At 40.0% G+C, this 18,075-nt stretch overlaps 1 long non-coding RNA gene and 1 pseudogene across 4 annotated transcripts in view; one reads left to right on the top strand and one right to left on the bottom strand.

Moving 5' to 3' along the window:
• Nucleotides 1-18,075, top strand: part of LOC123605945 — an 81,212-nt gene that overhangs the window by 8,024 nt on the left and 55,113 nt on the right. The window lies entirely within an intron of this gene.
• On the bottom strand, nt 1,302-2,440 carry LOC123605942 (annotated as a pseudogene).

The following is an 18,075-nucleotide window of genomic DNA, read 5'->3' as shown; positions in this document are numbered from 1 at the left end:
ATCTTTCCCGTGCTTAGCATAATGCTCTCTAGCTCCCAGTCTCTTAACTGGGGATCCAGATGTGGGGCTTGGACTCCTTGTTTCTCTCGGAGGGCCTGTATGTTTGATACCCTCCTGCAGGGGATCATTGTGCAGGAGGTGTGGGTACTAATTAGATAATGTCTTCACCCCCTCCCACCCATATTAATGTGGCTTTTTCTTTTTTTCCTTAGTTTTGTATGACATGTTCTGGTAGTCTTCAGTTTGTTTTCAAAGATAGTTGTTCTTTGCATAGTTGTAGATTTTGGTATGTCCATGGGAGGAAGTGAGCTCAGGATCTTCTTACTTTGCCATCTTGATCCCTCCTCCTGAATTCAATTTCCTTGAAAGATGAAGCACTCTTGAAAATTTCTGTTTCATTTTGTTTCAAGTTTGATAAAAGGTTCTTCGTGAAATTTGTTTATTTATTTTGTCAAACTTTTGACATCAAGTTGTTCATAAATATAGTCTTATATATGATCTGTAGTGAGAACCCCACTTTGATTCCTGATTTTGGTGATTTTTTTTTTTTCCTTTTTCTTTATCTTCGTAACTCGGGTTTTTTTCTCCAAAGAAACAGCTTTTGTCTTAATGTTCTCTTTTGTTTGTCTATTTTCCATTTTATTAATTTCTGTTCTCTATTATACATTCTACTTACTTTGGTTTTACTCTTCTTTTTCCAGCTTGATTAGTAGAACCTTACATCAATGATTTGAGACCTTCTGTTCTTTTTGTTTCTGTGTATGTGTGTATGTATTTTAAAGATAAAGTGGGTATTTATTTGTACTTAAACCTATAAACCACCAGCCAAGCTGGCCCTCAGCTTTCTACAAATACTGGAATAAGTTCCTAACTGGAGCAAGTTAGGAGTTGTAATTAAACCAGCACAGGGGGCAGAGTAAATCAGTGATGCACATTATAACTTAACCCATCACCATAACAGTTGAAGTTGTTACAAGCCTCACAATCTCAGAAAATACAAATAATCCTTCATCACATGTCTTTGTATTTTTACTTCCCATTCTTGAGGTTGAATTCTGGAGCCGAAAGATGTCCAATTTAGTATTGTATCTAGTTATATATAGCCAGAAACATCTTTTAGCATGTTGTCTATAGCAGCCAAAGCTACGGAATCCTCTTTGATTCGACTGCAACCATACCCCCTTGATTGACAGAATAAGCATAATGAAAAACAATATCAAGGAAGAGATACAAACCGTAAAAGATAAATCCTAGGAGAAGTAATACAGCCACCACCCACTTTGAGATTGATATATTCATCGTCACACATCTTTAGGCTGTATGTTCAGAGTAATTTGGGAATAAATCTATTGTTTCCTGAGTACTAAAATACTTAGTGGTTTGCTGTATTACACTATGGCTTTCCCTAGCAGTTAGTTTTTGTCTTTCTGTCTGTCTTAATGTTTATTTATTTTTGAGAGGGAGAGACAGAGTGTGAGTGGGGGAGGAGCAGAGAGAGAGGGAGACACAGAATCCGAAGCAGGCTCCAGGCTCCGAGCTGTCCGCACAGAACCCGACACAAGGCTCCAACCCATGAACTGTGAGATAATGACCTGAGCCGAAATTGGATGCTTAACCTATTGAGCCACCCAGCTGCCCCTATCCAGCAGTTTCTAAGATGGCCTCCAAATTGCTGACAGAATTTTGCTGGAACTGGATCTGGGCTGCAGGGATTCCTCTCCACAGTTGTGGAGCTGATTGTTCCAGGCCTGGCTGTTGCAGGCTTGGGGGTACCAGGTCTGACTGTTCCAGTAATGGTTGCTCCATATTGGAAGGTTTCCAGAAGTGTTCATCAGGTATCCCTGGTGATAGGAATAGAAGTCTGGGTATTCTGGAGAGCTGAATCACCCTGTTGTTATTCTTTGGCCAGTTGTTTTTCTGCCATCTGTTACATTTCATTCTCTGGTTTTGGAACCAGGTCTTAAACTGCTTATAGCTAAGGTTCAGAATGTTGGAAAGTTCTTGCATCTGCTAGAGACTGAGGTATTTCCGTGTCTGAAATCTCTCATTGAGTACATACAGCTGGGTTTGAGATAAGATGATTCTGATCTTCTGTTTGTTGCCCTGAGCTGTATCTTCCTTCTTCCCTGTGATCTTCTCTGTAGAAGTGGGTAGTACTTTTACTCTGGGATTGGTGGAAGTATTGGGCCTGTACTGAACAAGCAGATCCATGGAGGAAGGAAGAGGAGCGATGGTCTCTGGGTGTGGGGTCTCAGCAGATGACATTTGCAAGGATGCATAATTTCCTTCAGGCCCATAAACCTCATGCATTGGAGAAGAGTCCCTAGAATTGGGTGCTTTGGGGCAAAGTGGGCATTGGGGCTGAGCTGGATCCACACTCATGTTGCTGAGTAGAGGGTAGAGAGAAAAAAAAAGAGGGAGATACAGGCTTATGTATTTAGATGGAAGAACTTAGAGAAATATGAAGATCTCCAGAGGTAAGAGTATCAGAAAGAATGAAGTGGCGTCACCACTGAAATAGCTAAGCGTCAACCAACCCAATTTACCAAAACACTCAATTTTTTATTGAAATTCCATCTAGTTACCTTATAGTGTAATATTAGTTTCAGGCATAGGATTTAGTGATTGACCACTTCCCAGTGCTCATCACAAGTGCCCTACTTAATACCTATCATCCATTTGACCCATACCCCCGCCTACCTCCCCTCCAGCAACCCTCAGTTTGTTGTCTATAGTTAAGAATCTGTTTTATGATTCTTAAACAGAATCTTTGCCTCTCTCTCTTCTCCCCACCCCACATTCATCTGTTTCGTTTTTTAAATTACACATGAGTGAAATCGTATGGGATTTGTCTTTCTTTGATGGACTTATTTTGCTTAGCATAATACTCTGTAGCTCCATCCACGTTGTTGCAAATGGCAAGATTTCATTCTTTTTTAATGGCTGATAATCTTCCATTGCATATATATAACTTCTTTATCCATTCTTCTATCGATGGACACTTGGGCTCCTTCCATAATTTGGCTATTGTAAATAATGCTGCAATAAACATAGGGGTGCATATATCCTTTCAAATTAGTGTTTTCATTGTTTTTATAATATAATATTTTTATCACTATATTTTGCTATTTTTATTACAATATGTCTTGGTGTGCATCTGCTTTTGTAATTTTTGGGAGTTCTCTGTGTCTTCTGGATCTGGATGTCAATTTCCTTCCCCAGGTTAGGGAATTTTTCAGCTATTATTTCTTCAAATAAATTCTGTGCCCTCTTTTCCCTTTCTTCTTCTTTTCTCTTCTTCTCCTGTAATATGAGTGCTACTCTGTTTGATGGAGTCACTGAGTTCCGTAAGTGAATTCTTGTTTTGCATAATTCTTCCTCTTTCTTTTGTTCAGCTTGATTACTTTAATTACTGTGTCTTTTAGGTCACTAATTTGTTTCTCTGCTTCTTCCAGCCTGCTGTTTATTCCGTCAAGCATGTTTCTCTTTTTTATTGAGCCCTTTATCTGTGCTATGTTATTCCATATCTGTATGTTAATGGTCTCACTGGTGTCCTCCATTCTTTTCTCAAGTCAAGTGAGTATTCTTATGATCATTGCTTTAAATTCTCCATCAGGTGTGTACTTATATCTGCTTCGCTTAGATCCCTGGCCATGGCCTTGTCTTGTTCTTTGATTTAGGTGAAATTCTTCTGGTGCCTGAGTGGCTCAATCATTGAACATCGGATTTCAGCTCAGGTCATGATCTCACCGTTTGTGAGTTCGAGTCTCACATTGGGTGAGCACAAGCCCCGCTTCAGGTGAACACGAGCCCTGGTTCTGGCAAGCCCCACTTCTCTCTCTCTCTGTCTCTCTCTCTGTTTCTGTCTCTCTCTCTGTCTCTGTCTCTCTCTCTCTCTCTGCTTTTCCTGGGATTCCCTCTCTTTCTCTGCCCCTTGCTTACTTTCGCCCTCTCCCCCTGCCCCCCAAAAAAGAAATTCCTCTCTCTTCTCATTTTGTCTAAGTCTTTGTGCCTGCTTCTGTATGCTAGGAAAGTCAGCTATACCTCTTGTTCTTGAGAGTAATGGTTTTATGAAGAGGAGGTGCCTAAGTATAGTATCACCTATTCGCCGGGCCTGGTGGTTTCTTTTTTTTTTTTTTTAAATTTTTTTTTTTTTTTTCAACGTTTATTTATTTTTGGGACAGAGAGAGACAGAGCATGAACGGGGGAGGGGCAGAGAGAGAGGGAGACACAGAATCGGAAACAGGCTCCAGGCTCTGAGCCATCAGCCCAGAGCCCGACGCGGGGCTCGAACTCAGGGACCGCGAGATCGTGACCTGGCTGAAGTCGGACGCTTAACCGACTGCGCCACCCAGGCGCCCCGTGCCTGGTGGTTTCTAGACTATCTCCATTGTATGCCCCGTGTGCTTGCTTTGCTGTTGTGTACTGGCTGCTTTATCTCTCAGGCCAGTAGTCTGCAGAGGCTCTCTTTGTTGTGGGCAGTGTTTGGTCCTTGGCCTGGATGTGGTGAGTTTTACCTAGGTGTCTTCTGGTCTGCTTGTGATGTGAGATCTGTCACCACTGTGCCACTGCTGCCAGAACCAAGGGTCCCCCAAACTCCCATGTCAGGAGATGAGGTGTGAGCATGGGTTTGGGCTGGTCTGGGAAGGGCCTGCCATGTTGGGACTGAGGCAAGCGTGACAGGAAAGGACGCCTCCACCGGAGTGTGGGGGTGTGGGCCTTGGTGTAAGCAAGTTAGGTAGCAAGTGTCTGTGCTGGTTCCTACAGGTGGTCCCGTGCTTATGGTGAGGGACAGGGTGGGAAATGGTGCCTGTGAGTTCTTTTCTTCCAGAAGGGGACTGTCTGTGAATACTCCCTCTCTGTGACATGCTCTGAGATGAGCAACTACTAACCTCACCATGTGTGCCCCAGGTTCTTTTCAGATAACTGTTTCCATGTCCTAAGTCTACAGAGTATTTGACCTGCCTTTTCTTCAAGAGTAGCCCGATATCCTCCAAGCTCTCCCAGAGCCAAGCTGACCTTTAAAACTGTAGGCTTGGGGCGCCTGGGTGGCGCAGTCGGTTAAGTGTCCGACTTCAGCCAGGTCACGATCTCGCGGTCCGTGAGTTCGAGCCCCGCGTCGGGCTCTGGGCTGATGGCTCAGAGCCTGGAGCCTGTTTCCGATTCTGTGTCTCCCTCTCTCTCTGCCCCTCCCCCGTTCATGCTCTGTCTCTCTCTGTCCCCAAAATAAATAAACGTTGAAAAAAAAAAATTAAAAAAAAATAAAACTGTAGGCTCTAAGCACAACTGGGTGCAAGAACTCAAGCAATTTGGGCCCTCTTGCTTTCCTAGCCAATTGCTCTGGGGATTTGTTTTCCCCGTGTGCTCCCCTCTGTGTTTGTCTCTTGCTTTTCTCTGTGGCCACAGCTCCCTCCTCACTGCAGTGGCCACAATGTATTTCTCTCCCAGACCTGTCTCCGTACTTACTGTCTTCTTCGATATGGCCTCTCCCTTTAGTTGTGGAGTTTGTTTTGCCAGTCTTCAGGTTGATTTCTGGGGTATTTAGGATCATTTGATAGTTGTCTAGATTTGTTCGTGAGGAAAGGTGAGCTTAGGTCCCCCCTACTCTGCTAGCTTCCCCTGTCTCAAGAATCCAGTTCTTTTATTAAGCCAGAAAGAAAATACCTTTGCAAAAATAGAAAAAATGTCATTCTTCTCACTACTTATGGGGGAAATGGATTAACTGTTTTTTATAAAGGTATGTCATCCACATTAAGATGTAATAGATTTTGAATTTTTATTTATTTTATTTTATTTTATTTTTTTTAAACAGTTCTTTTTTTTTTTTTTCCAATGTTTATTTATTTTTGGGACAGAGAGAGACAGAGCATGAACGGGGGGAGGGGCAGAGAGAGAGGGAGACACAGAATCGGAAACAGGCTCCAGGCTCTGAGCCATCAGCCCAGAGCCTGATGTGGGGCTCGAACTCACGGACCGCGAGATCGTGACCTGGCTGAAGTCGGACGCTCAACCGACTGCGCCACCCAGGCGCCCCTGAATTTTTATTTTTAATTAATTAATAATTAAATATTTTAAAACATCAGTTTTCATGTGATACAGGAAATATCAATGGATATATCCCATATAAACGAAAGCTCCTTGGGGACTCTTGGTAATTTTCAAAAGTGTAATAGAGTCTGAAGACAAAAATGTTTTAGAATCGAGTGTTAGAACTACAAACTGTGATACAAAATTTTGAGGAGTTAATGCCCATTCTATGAATTACAGTAGTGTATGGCATATTGATAAAATTAGACACAGAATATTTCAAAGTTATTTTGTGCCATAGGACCTAAAATATTTCATTAAAAGCAGAAGAAAAAAATGATCTCTGCTAGTCTTTGTGTGGATTAGCAAAAGCCACTTTTTTTTTAAGCAAAAGCCACTTCTTCCTTCAGCCACTTTACTGCCATCTAGTGGAAAGTAATTGTAATAAATACACAACTCTTTTAGGACTGTAGTGTGAATGATGCCCCATAGAATTGTGTAGTACACAGTTGGTTGTGGCAGCTTTGAATATTGGTTCTCAACCACTTCTCAGACAAAACTATGAGTTCAAGAAGTTTGAGAACCACTGGCATGAGCAAAGGTACAGAGATGGGATTGAACACAATGGGTTCACAGAGCAAGACTACAGTGATCTGAGTACAGCAAACAATTGCATTAGGAATGGTAGGAAGTAAAGTTTTTAGGCAGACTAAGATCATTGGAAATGTTGAGATTTGAGGCATTAGGTGGTTGGTGGTCATTGAAGGTTCAGAGCATTAGCATGTAGAAGTAGTTTAGGAAGCTAGATCGGTGGGTAAATAGATGGTGGATGGATGGGTGGGAGCTTGAATGGCCAGCTAGGAGCTGGGTGGTCTTCAGAACAGGAGATCAGCAAAGAAGTTACCAAGTGTCTTTTTTTTTTTTTTTTTTAATTTTTTTTTCAACGTTTATTTATTTTTTGGGGACAGAGAGAGACAGAGCATGAATGGGGGAGGGGCAGAGAGAGAGGGAGACACAGAATCGTAAACAGGCTCCAGGCTCTGAGCCGTCAGCCCAGAGCCCAATGCGGGGCTCGAACTCCCGGACCGCGAGATCGTGACCTGGCTGAAGTCGGACGCTTAACCGACTGCGCCACCCAGGCGCCCCATAAGTTACCAAGTGTCTTGATACACCTTCTCCTTGGTTGTAGCTGTCTGTCAGAATGGGAAAATAGGAATGTCCTGTCAGACAATAAACATTGAGTCTAAATTTTAGATTGAAAAAATAGAAGTCTCAGTGATTGCCTTTTGAGCTTTTTAATTTTCTCAGAGGCACACTGACACAATTGCTTTATTCATGAGAGAGAGGTGACCTAGAGGCAAATGTTCAAATAATTGGTAAAGTTAACACCAAGATCATCCTTTATTAAAGAAAATTTTTACTTTGCTGCCCTCTTCTGGAAATTATATAATTGCTTAAATAATTCTTAACACTGTTGGTCAATTAGTGTGGGCTGAATTGCCATTGAAAGGCTGGAACGGGGGCACCTGGGTGGCGCAGTCGGTTAAGCGTCCGACTTCAGCCAGGTCACGATCTCGCGGTCGGTGAGTTCGAGCCCCGCGTCGGGCTCTGGGCTGATGGCTCAGAGCCTGGAGCCTGTTTCCGATTCTGTGTCTCCCTCTCTCTCTGCCCCTCCCCTGTTCATGCTCTGTCTCTCTCTGTCCCAAAAATAAATAAACGTTGAAAAAAAAAAAAAAAGGCTGGAACGAACTGCAAAAGAAGGAAATCAAGGTAAAATATAAAAAAGAAATGAAGCCAAACCAAAAAATATACAAATTTAGAAATATTTTACCAACTTATATTTGAAAATTTCTAATCTGTGGAAAAGTACAATGAACAGCCATCTATCTTTTTTGTAGTTTCACCAATTGTTAGTATTTTGCAATATTGCCTCCCTTTCTCTTTTTTTCCCTTTCCATTTGAACACGAATTCTCCATATCGGCTTTACAAGAACAACATTTTTCTAAGTAATCCCAATATCCTGTCTTTTAAAATGAACATTAATTCAGTATCATGACTATATAGTCCATACTCAAATTTCTCTCATCTCAAAAATGACTTTGCTAGCTATTTTTTCTTTTGTTATTTGTTTTTTAAATTGGATCAGAGTTTACGTATTGCTTTTAGTCTGTTTTAATCTGGTCTAATTTAGTCTACCCCTGCTTTTGTTTTTCATGACCTAAAACTTTTACGAAGAGATCAAACCTGCTGTCTTACATAACTGTTTTATGTTCACCATTTGGTGAGAGGGATATTTATGATGTATATTATATATAATGTGTGCTTCTTACTGCATCACATCAGGAGAGACATCATTTCAGGCTGTCCTAGTATTGTTGATACTACATGTGATCACTTTTTTAAAAATGACAACAGACCTTCACTGGAAGATAATGGTTTCCCTTTGTATTTATGAGTAATCTCTAGAGTGATGCTCTGTGACCATGAGAGTATCCTTTTCCCCAACATTTCACAGTGGTTTCAGCATCAATGAGGATTTTTTGCTTGGTCTGTTATTACACTGGGGTTCATGAAGTGATGTGTTTTTAATTTTTTTTTAATGTTTACTGATTTTTGAGAGAGAGGGAGAGAGCATGAGTGGGGGAGGGGCAGAGAAAGAGGGAGACACAGAATCTGAAGCAGGCTCCAGGTTCTGAGATGCCAGCACAGAGCCCGACGCAGGGCTTGAGCTCATGAATTGTGAGATCGTAACCTGAGCTCAAGTTGGACCCTCAACCGACTGAACCACCCAGGTGTCCCAAAATGATGTGTTTTAATTGATCCCCATTTCTATATTTATTAGTTTATTAGCTGATATTCGTTTGTAAAAAACAGCTTTCCTTTTCTCATTCTCTGCCCTCTTGTAATCACTGTGGATTCATGGGTCTTTTTTTATTCAGCATGATAACGTCATTATCCCACTTACTGATCAAATTGCCCCAAATTTATTCTGTAGGAGCCCTGTTAAGCTGCATCCTTTATTTAATTAATTTATTTTATTTTGTTTTGTTTTATTTTATTATTTATTTTATCTTTTTAATGTAATTTTTCTAAATTTACATCAAAATTAGCATATAGTGCAACAGTGATTTCAGGAGTAGATTCCTCAGTGCCCTTACCCTTTTAGCCCACCCCCCCTCCCACACCGCTTCCAGTAACCCTCTGTTTGTTCTCCATATTTAAGAGTCTCTTATGTTCTGTCCTCCTCCCTGTTTTTATATTATTTTTGTTTCCCTTCCCTTGTATTCATGTGTTTTGTCTCTTGAAGTCCTCATATGAGTAAAGTCATATGATATTTATCTTTCTCTGACTGACTAATTTCACTTAGCATAATACCCTCCAGTTCCATCCATGTAGTTGCAAATGGCAAGACTTCATTCTTTTTGATTGCTGAGTAATACTCCATTGTATATATACACCACATCTTCTTTATCCATTCATCCATTGATGGACAGTTGGGCCCTTTCCATACTTTGGCTATTGTTGATAGTGATGCTATAAACATGGGGGTGCATGTGTCCCTTTGAAACAGCATACCTGTATCCCTTGGGTAAATACCTAGTAGTGCAATTTCTGGGTTGTAGGGTAGTTCTGTTTTTAGTTTTTTGAGGAACCTCCCTACTGTTTTCCAGAGTGGCTGCACCAGCTTGCATTCCCATAAGTTGCATCCTTTAAAAAAAAAAAAAGTTTACTTATTTATTTGGGGAGAGAGCACGAGTGGGGGAGGAGCAGAGAGAGGGGGAGAGAGAGAATCCCAAGCAGGCTCTGTGCTGTCATCTCAGAACCCAAAGCTGGACTCAATATCATGAACTGTGAGATCATGACCTGAGCTGAAATCAAGAGTCAGATGCTTAACTGACTGAGCCACCCTGGCACCTGAGCTGCATCCTTTTGACATGTCCCATTAGGCTTATATACTAGGCTCACTTCTTATTTTATTGTGCCAGATCTGAAAGTAGCTGTTTATATGAGGATCCCTGTTTTGTTTTGTTTTTCATTTAGGTTTTCAGCCTTAGAAACCAAGATTGAGAAGCTAGGTGTGCTCAGTGTTACTAAAAACTATATTTTAAAAACCATGCGTTCATATCCAGTTGAAATTTACTAACATTTGATTTTTCCCCACCTCCTCCATTCATATTTGTATCTTCCTTCTCACACACTGAAAACCCTCTTCCTTGGTGGCATCAATATATTTCTTTCTTTCTTTCTTTTTTTTTTTTTTAAACATTTATTTATTATTGAGAGACAGAGAGAGACAGAGCGTGAACAGGGGAGGGGCAGAGAGAGAGGGAGACACAGAATCTGAATCAGGCTCCAGGCCCCGAGCTGTCAGCACAGAGCCCGATGCGGGTCTTGAACTCAGAAACCGCGAGATCATGACCTGAGCCGAAGCGGGACACTTAACCAACTGAGTCACCCAGGCGCCCCAATATTTCTTATTCACTGTATCCTATAAAATGCAAAATGCTTTGAGAATTACAACATCACTACTGAAACCAAATATGTATTTGCTTTCCTTTGTTCTTGAATATATCCCACCAGGAATATACAGTCAGAAAACTGGTCTCGTTAAACTATAAATATATTTAAAAAAATTTAAGTTTATTTATTATGAGAGAGAGAGAGAGAAGAGAGCACATGCATAAGCAGGGGAGGGGCAGAGGGAAGGAGATAGAATCCCAAGTAGGCTCCACACCATCAGGGCAGAGCCTGATAATGGGGCTCCAACTCACTAACTGTGAGATCATGACCTGAACCAAGATCAAGTATCAGATGCTTAACCGACTGTGCCACTCAGGTGCCCCATTCAGCTATAAATATTTTAATTAAGTTAGAAATCAACTGTATTTTTTTAGTCAATAATTTCTCCTTGCCATTTAGTTCAACAAACCTGAGACTGTTTCAGTCTCTGTATTAGTCAGTGAAGGCACAGAAATAAGATACTGTTCTTACAGCTGCAAAACTCACAGTCTCATACAGAAGAAAGGTAATTCAAAGAGTATAGGCAAATAGTGAGAGGACCAAAAAGTTAAGTTAGGGATGCCACAGCATTACAGAAGAGAATCATCTGACTCAGCATGGGTAGGGGTGACCTTTAGAGGAATTAAGAGTAAGTCTTGAAGGACAAGTTGGAGTGAATCAAGTGAAGAGAGGGGCAGGGGTAGAAGAGTGTGATGACAAGAGAGACCATATCATATGTTGGGAAATAGCAATAGCAGGGAAGGTATCTTGGTCATGAGAAGGTGATAGTTTAGAAGGTGATGGAGTAAAGCAGAGGTCAGACCATGAAAAGAACCTCTTAAGCATCTAGACTACTTCGCTTTGCTTTTACTCCTACATAAGTTTTTTTTTTTTTTTAATGACATACAGTATTGTATTAGTTTTACAGGTACAATAATGATATATGTGTATTTTGCAAAATGATCACCACAGTAAGTCAACATCCATCACCACACGGTTATAATTTTTTTCTTGTGATGATAATTTGTAAGATACTCTCTCGAATATACAATATAGCTGTCACCATGTTGTGCTCATTACTGTACGTCCCTAGGACTTACAGCTGGAAGTTTGTACCCTTTAACCACCTTTACCCATTTTGACCTCTTACTAACCCCCCTGCCCTGCAAACTGGCAACCACCAATCTGTTCTCTGTATCTAGGTTTTTTTTTTTAAGTTCTACATATTTGTGGATCATATGGTCTTTGTCTATTTCTGATGTAATTATTTCACTTAGCTTAACATCTTCGAGGTCCATCCATGTTGTTAAAAATGGTAGGATTTCTTTCTTTTTTACAGCTGAATAATATTTATACACACACACACACTGACACACACGCATCTTTAACCATTCATCCATTCGATGGACGGTTAGGTTTTTTTCATGTCTTGGCTACTGAAAATAATGCTGCAGTGAACATAGGGATGCAGATATCTTGTTGAGAAACTAATTTCATTTCCTTTGGATAAATACCCAGCAGTGGAATTGATGGATCATGTGGAAGTTTTGTTTCTATTTTTTTGAGGAAACTTCCTACTGTTTTCCATAGTGGCTGCCCCATTTTACATTCCCTGAGGTGATGTCTCATTGTGATTTTGATTTGCATTTTCCTGATTAGTGATGTTGAGCACCTGTTTATATGTCTAGCCATTTGTATGTTACCTTTAGAAAACTATTCAGATCCTCTGTGCATCTTTTAATCAGATTGGTTTTTGCTACTGAGTTGTGAGTTCTTTGCATATTTGGGGTATTAACCCATTATGAGACACATGATTTGCAAATATTTTCTACCATTTAGTAGGTTGACTTTTCATTTTGTTGATTTTTTTTTCTGTATAGAAGTTTTTAGTTTCGTATTCCACTTACTAATTTTTGCATTTGTTGCTTCCACTTTGGTGTCCTATCCAGAAGATTGTTGCCAAGAATTTTTATCCCTGTATTTTCTTCTAGGACTTTTACATTTTCAAGTCATATGTCTTTAATCCATTTTGAGTTAATTTTTATGAGTAATGTAAGATCAGGGTCAGTTTCATTATTCTGAATACAGTTATCCAGGTTTTCCCAGCACCATTTTGAAGAGACTTTTTTCCCCTTACTGAATATTCTTGACTCCCTTGTCAAATATTAGTTGCCTCTATATGCGAGGTGTATGCCTAGACTCTTCATTTAGTTCCATTTGTCAGTGTGTCTATTTTCATGCCAGTACCATCCCATTTTGGTTACTATCGCTCTGTGGTATAGTTTGAAATCAGGAAGTGGGAACTCTCTAGCTTTGTCTTCTTTGTCAGGTTTGCTTTGGCTTTTAGGTGTCTTTAGTGGTTCCATACAAATTTTAGAATTGCCTTTTCTTTTTCTGTGATAATTATCGCTGGAATTCTGATAGAGATTGCATTGACTCTATGGCTTTGGGTAGTATGGACATTTTGACAGTATTAATTCTTCCAGTCTATGAACACAGATTATCTTTTCATTCATTTGTGTTTAATTAAGTTTCTTTCATCATAGTTTTATAGTTTTCAGTGTCTAGATCTTACACCTCCATGGTTACAGTTATTCCTTTGTCTTTTATTGGTTTTGATGCACTTGTAAATGAGATTGTTTTCTTTTTTAAAAATTTTTTGTAATATTTTTAAGCTTTTAAAATTTATTTTGATAGAGATAGAGAGCAAGTGGGGGAGGGGCAGAGAGAGAGGGAGACAAAGAATCCCAAGCAGGCTCTGTGCTATCAGCCCAGAGCCTGATGTGGGGCTTGAACTCATGAACCCTGAGGTCATGACCCGAGCTGAAACCAAGAGTCAGAAGCCCAACTGATTGAGCCACCCAGGCTCCCCTCTTTATTCTTTATTTATTTTTTAGATATTTCATTGTTAGTGTAGAGAAACAGCTGATTTCTGTTCTTTTGTTGTTAGTTTTGTATCTGCAACTTAAAAACTTTTTTTAAATTGAAGTATAGTTGACATGCAATCTTGTATTAGTTTGAAGTGTACCAAATAATGATTCAATATTTAAATATATTATGAAATGGTCAACCAAACAGTTACTTTGGTATTATTTTGTTTTTAATTTAAAAAAAAATTTTTTTTTTCAACGTTTATTTATTTTTGGGACAGAGAGAGACGGAGCATGAACGGGGGAGGGGCAGAGAGAGAGGGAGACACAGAATCAGAAACAGGCTCCAGGCTCTGAGCCATCAGCCCAGAGCCCGACGCGGGGCTCGAACTCCCGGACCGCGAGATCGTGACCTGGCTGAAGTCGGACGCCTAACCGACTGCGCCACCCAGGCGCCCCATTGTTTTTAATTTTTTAAAATGTTTATTTATTTTTGAGAGAGAGAGAGAGACAGAGCATGAGCAGGGGAAGGGCAGAGAGAGAGATAGAGAGGGAGGCACAGAATCTGAAGCAGGCTCCAGGCTCTGAGCTGTCAGCACAGAGCCTGATATGGAGCTTGAACCCACAAATGGTGAGATTATGACCTGAGCTGAAGTCGGACGCTTAACTGACTGAGCCATCATTGCACCCCTGTTTTGGTATTGACTGTATTTTTATGCTGTACTTTTGATCCCATTACTTACTTTATAACTGGAAGTTTGTACCTCTTAGTCCCCTTCAGCTTTTTCCTCATCACCCCTCTCACCCTCTTGCCATTCCACTCCCCTCTGGCAACCACAAGTTCTCTGTATTTATGAATCGATTTGTTCACGTGTTTTGTTTTTTACATTCTACATATAAGTGGAATCATGTGGTATTTGTCTTTCTCTGACTTTTTTCACTTAGCATAATATACCTGCTACGTCTATCCATGTTATGACAAGTGGTTAAGATTTCATTCTTTATTTTTTTATGGCTGAATAATATTTCATTATGGATGTATATATACACATACACATACCCCACACACACCACATCTTCTATTTCCATTCATCTATTGATGGACACTTGGGTTGTTTCTATATTTTAGCTTTTGAAAATAATGCTGCAGTAGACATAGGGGGAAGCATATATATTTGTGATTTAGTGTTTTTGTTTTCTCTGGATAAATACTGAGAAGTGGAATCACTGGATCATATGGTAATTCTAATTTTAATTTTTTGAGGAACCTCCATACTGTTTTTCATAATGGCTGCGCCATTTTGCATTCCCTCCAGTAGTGCATAAGGGTTCTCTTTTCTCCACGTCTTTGCCAACATTTGTCATTTCTTATCTTTTTAATAGTAGCCATTCTGATCAGTGTGAAGTGATTCTTCACTGTGGTTTTGATTTGCATTTCCCTGATGATTGGTGATGTTGAGCATCTTTTCATGTGTATGTTGGCTTTCTGTAGATGTCATTTGGAAAAATAACTATTCAAGTCCTCTGAATAGTTTTTTAATCACATTGTTTGCTTTTCAGTGTTCAGTTGTATGAGTTCTTTATATATTTGGATATTAACCCCTCATTGGATATATCATTTGCAGTTATCTTCTCCTATTCAGTAGGCTGCCTTATTGTTTTGTTGATGGCTTCTTTCTCTGTGCAAAAGGGTTTTTTTTGTTTGATGTAGTCTCAGTAGTTTATTTTTGCTCTTGTTGCCCTTGCCAAAGGAGAGAGAGCCAAAAAATATTGATAAGAATGATGGCTAAGAGTTTATTTCCTATGTTTTCTTTTAAGATTTTCATGGTTTTGTCTCCTGTGTTTAGGTCTTTAATCCATTTTGAGCTTATTTTGGTAAGTGGTATAAGAAAATGGTTGTTTTAGTTTTTTACTTGTAGCTGTCCAGTTTTTCTAACACCATTTATTGGAGACACTGTTTTCTCCCCATTGTATATCCTTGCTTCGTTTGTCATAGATTAATTGACCATATACGTGTTGGCTTATTTCTGGGCTCTCTATTCTCTTACATTGATGTTTCTGTGTTTAGGCCAGTACCATAATGTTTTGATTATTACAGCTTTGCAGTATAGTTTAAAATCTGGGATTGTGATACCTCCAGCTTTGTTATTCTTTCTCAGGATTGCTTTGGCTACCTGGAATCTTTTGTGGTTTCAGACAAAGGTTAGGATTCTTTGTTCTTGTTCTGTGAAATAGGCTGTTGGCATTTTGATAGGGATTGCCTTGAATCTACAGACTGCTTTGGATAGTATGGACATCTTAACAATATTAATTTTTCCAGAGCAGGAGCACGGTTTATCTTTTCATTTACTTGTGTCATCGTCCGTTTCTTTCATTAGTGTTTTACAGTTGACAGAGTCCAGGTCTTTCACCTCCTTGGTCAAATTTACTCCCAGGTATTTTATTCTTTTTGATGCAGTTGTAAATGGAATGATTTTCTTATTTTTCTTTTTCTGCTGATTTGTTCGCAGTGAATAGAAATGCAACATATTTCTATATATTGATTTTTGTATCCTGCAGCTTCACTGAATTAATTTATTAGTTCTAACAGTTTTTGGTGGAGTCTTTGGTATTTTCTATATGTAAGATGATATCATCTGCAGACAAAGACATTTTACTTCCTCCTTTCTGATTTAGATGCCTTTTAGTTCTTTTTCTTATTAATTAATTAATTATTTTAGAGAGAGAGCATGCGAGCAGGGGAGAGGGGAGAGGGAGAGAGAGGGAGGGAGGGTGAGAGAGAGAGAGAGAGAAAGAGAGAGAGAAAGAAAGAATATTAAGCAGGTTCCATGCTTAGCACCAAGCCCGATGTGGGACTTGCTCCACAACCCTGGGATTATGTCTTGAGTTGAAATCAAGAGTTAGATGCTCAACTGACTGAGCCACCCAGGTACCCCAGTTCTTTTTCTTATCTAATTGTTCTGGCCAGGAAATTCCAGTACTTTGTTGAATAAGATTGGTGAGAGAAGGCACCCCTGATTGTTCTGGGGGGAAGGATCTGATCTTGGAGGGAGAGCTTTCTACTTTTCATCTCCATAACAAAGTTATGTACAACCCTCATTCTGTCAGCATATTATGTAAATGTTGAGAAATCTCCTTGAATAAATTGACTTTAAGTTACAGATATGAAAACTTAGTTGAGTATGTTAGTGTGCTTGTCATATATAGCCTTTATTATGTTGACATATGTTCCTTCTGTACCCAAATTATTGAGCATTTGTATCATAAAATGATGTTGTCATTTTGTCAAAAGCTTTCTGCATCTATCTGGTGTATCACATTTATTGATTTGTAGATGTTGAACCGTGCTTGTATCCCAAGAATTAATTCCTCTTGTTCATGGTATATGATCCCTTTCCTGTGCTGTTGAATTGGTTTGATAATGTTTTGATTTTTTCCATCTTTATTTATCAGGGATTTTGGCCTATAATTTTCTTATAGAGTCCTTAGGGCTATGTTATCAGGGTAATGGTGGCCTCATGAAATGAGTTTGGGACTGTTCCTTTGTCTTCATTTTTTGGGAAAAGTTTGAGAAGGATATTAACTCTTTAAATGTTTGATAGAATTCACCTGTGCAAAAATCTAGTCCTGGGCTTTTCTTTTTGGGGAGTTGATTACTGATTCAGTCCCCTTACTTTTTTTTTTTATAAATTTTTTTTTTTTAAACGTTTATTTTTTTTGGGACAGAGAGACAGAGCATGAATGGGGGAGGGGCAGAGAGAGAGGGAGACACAGAATCGGAAACAGGCTCCAGGCTCTGAGCCATCAGCCCAGAGCCCGACGCGGGGCTCGAACTCACGGACCGCGAGATCGTGACCTGGCTGAAGTTGGACGCTTAACTGACTGCGCCACCCAGGCGCCCCCAGTCCCCTTACTTTTATCAGTCTGTTCACTTTTGCTTTTTCCTCATGATTCGGTTTTTTTTTTTTTTAATTTTTTAAAATGTTTTTATTTATTTTTGAGAGAGACAGACAGAATGAGAGTGGGTTAGGGGCAGAGAGAGAGGGAGACACAGAATCCGAAGCAGGTTCCAGGCTCTGAGCTGTCAGCACAAAGCCCGATGCGGGGCTTGAACTCACAAACCATGAGATCGTGACCTGAGCTGAAGTGGGACGCTAAACCAACTGAGCCACCCAGGCTCCCCTCCTCATGATTCAGTTTTGATAGGGACCTTTTTATGCTGCCGTGATGTCACTCTCCCTTCTTAATTTCTTATCTGGACACTGCAGTTATCTTCTGACTTTGTACCTGCCTCTGCTACTAACTGGTTTGATTCTTTAAGATGCTACTAGAGTGATCTTTACAAAATACAAATGCAGGGGCGCCTGGGTGGCGCAGTCGGTTAAGCGTCCGACTTCAGCCAGGTCACGATCTCGCAGTCCGTGAGTTCGAGCCCCGCGTCGGGCTCTGGGCTGATGGCTCAGAGCCTGGAGCCTGTTTCCGATTCTGTGTCTCCCTCTCTCTCTGCCCCTCCCCCATTCATGCTTTGTCTCTCTCTGTCCCAAAAATAAAAAATAAACGTTAAAAAAAAAAATTAAAAAAAAACAAACAAAATACAAATGCAGTCATGCCACTTGGTGCCAAGGATTTTTCAGTATCTCTCATACCATGTTTTTTCTCCCTCTTCTCTTTCTCCCC

The sequence above is a fragment of the Leopardus geoffroyi genome, chromosome A1 (genome assembly GCF_018350155.1).
Source record: "Leopardus geoffroyi isolate Oge1 chromosome A1, O.geoffroyi_Oge1_pat1.0, whole genome shotgun sequence".
Lineage (NCBI taxonomy): Eukaryota > Metazoa > Chordata > Mammalia > Carnivora > Felidae > Leopardus > Leopardus geoffroyi.
This window is presented reverse-complemented; position numbering and strand designations above follow the sequence as displayed.